General features: G+C 28.3%; 1 protein-coding gene across 1 annotated transcript in view; it reads right to left on the bottom strand.

Annotated features, from left to right (window-relative positions):
* LOC107648120 (UDP-glycosyltransferase 84B2-like) overlaps positions 1,789 to 2,141 on the bottom strand; it is a 3,532-nt gene continuing 3,179 nt past the window's right edge. The window contains exon 3 of the mRNA XM_016352120.2: positions 1,789 to 1,820. The gene's annotated coding sequence lies outside the window, so the exon portion shown is untranslated. The remainder of the gene's footprint in view (positions 1,821 to 2,141) is intronic.

The following is a 2,141-nucleotide window of genomic DNA, read 5'->3' as shown; positions in this document are numbered from 1 at the left end:
CCTTTTTTTTCTTCTTTCTCTTCTATCATCATTATCGTTATCACCAACAACACCAACATTTTGCTAACATCTTATTGATTCTGATTCTCTATGGTGATCGGATGAATTGAAAATATTATCAAAACGAAACTATTGTATAATACCAAATGAACCGAAAATGGTTCATTATATAAATTCGAATTCAGAAACACCTGCTTTTCGAATGAACCGAAAATATTATCAAAATGAAACTATTGTATAATAACAAATGAACCGAAAATTGTCCATTATATAAATTCGAATTCAGAAATACTTGCGTCTCGAATGAACCAAAAATTAGTTCTAAACAAAATCATTGTATAATACCAAATGAACTGAAAATTGTCCATTATGTAAATTCGAATTCGATGATAACGATAACGACGATACGTATTAGAAGAAGACAATGACGATAACGATGATAACGATGATGATCATGATGATGGAGGAGAAGGATGAAAAGAAAGGAGGAGACGAAATTCCAATAGAAGGAGGAGGAGGAGAAAGAAGAGGTGTTGTTGGTGACGACAGTAACGAAATTAAAAAATAATAAAAAAAAAGGCGGAAAAGAAGAAGCACAAGGGAGGAAGGGGAAGAAAACGGGAAAAAGAATGCATAACTCAAATCACTTAGATGAACTTGGATGTAAAATTCCTAGCTGGATGTGGAGAATTACTCTATTCAAATTATCTTAGTTTGGTATCTTAATTTCTTATTTTCTGAAGTGCAACTTGTTAAAGCGATCTAAGAATGAAAAAAGGCAAGAGTGTTGAGTTCAAAAGAGAGTAAAAATCACAAATTAAGTATAAACACGAGTGTCCTAATTCGAGCAATACACGCGAAAAGAGTGTTGTGAGGTCTTATTATTTTTTTTCAAAATCAAAATCAATGAGACTTGAGGATTGTGCTAGTGATGACGAAGGAATCTCATATGCGAGAAAGGTTTTCAAGATTCAAATTCCAGCTTTTAAAAGAAAAGTTGATGCTAAAACTTGTTTCCAATGGAAAAGGAACGTAGAGTCGATTTTTGCATGTTGTATCCTTTTAGAGGAAAAGAAGGTTCGATTGGTAGTAACCAAATTTTCTGACAATGCTGGTCTATAGTGGAATGAGTTAGAAAAATATAGAAGAAGGTACGGGAAAAGATCAATTTACAGTTGAGAGAAGATGAAGAAAATTTTTAGAAATCGATTTGTACCATTATCATACATTATGAAAAATCGGTCTGTGCTATTATCATACCACAACAAATTTTTTAAAAAATTTTGTATGTTAAAACAAGGTTCACAATCAGTAAAAAAGTATCACAAAGAGTTTTTATTTTTAACATACAAGGCTAATATTAAAAAGAATATTAAAATTTTTATGGGATGATTTTTTATTGAATTAAACAAAAATTACACATAAAGTCGAACTTTACTATTATACAATAATAAAAGATTTAGTCTATTTAGCCATTGAAATAGAAAAGCAACATCAATTTATGACAACTTAATTTTTTTTCAGACTCTAATTTTATATAAAATTATACAAAAATAAAGTTTGAAGATAAGACAAAATTGAAAGTTTTTTATTTAAAAAAAAAAAATCTTATAGACGTATCTACATGCTTTAATAAGTCAGTCACATGTTAATAGCCAAAAAAATAATTAGTCACATGAGACTACTGATGTGTACGCACACAAAAAGTGCCTACGCATGCAGTTTCCTATGCACAAAACTTTCTATCACTGTGTCGCCAAACTATTACAAGAAACGTGATGAAGCATGGAGGACTAATTTATTAGGATAGAAGACTGTATTTTTCAAGGAGGCCACTCAAATAAAGACGCCTAAAACGTCTTTTTTTAAAGATGTTTTCATGTTGTGTTTTAATTGGTTTTTATATAATTTATTCGGTGTTTCTCATCACATATTATTAAATTCCTCAAAATATTTTCTTTTCAAAAACAATAAAAAATATTTAATTTAAACTAAAACAAAAATGTTAATAAATTAACTATTAGATTTTTTTAAAAGATTATTTACATAAAAAAATATATCACATTCATCATATATATATATATATATAAAACAAGCTCTTAAAATTTTTATAAATAAAAAAATAATTAATTTTTATTCGT

This window comes from Arachis ipaensis, chromosome B01 (assembly GCF_000816755.2).
Source record: "Arachis ipaensis cultivar K30076 chromosome B01, Araip1.1, whole genome shotgun sequence".
NCBI lineage: Eukaryota > Viridiplantae > Streptophyta > Magnoliopsida > Fabales > Fabaceae > Arachis > Arachis ipaensis.
Note: the sequence above shows the minus strand (reverse complement) of the source record. Positions and strands in the feature narration are given on the sequence as shown.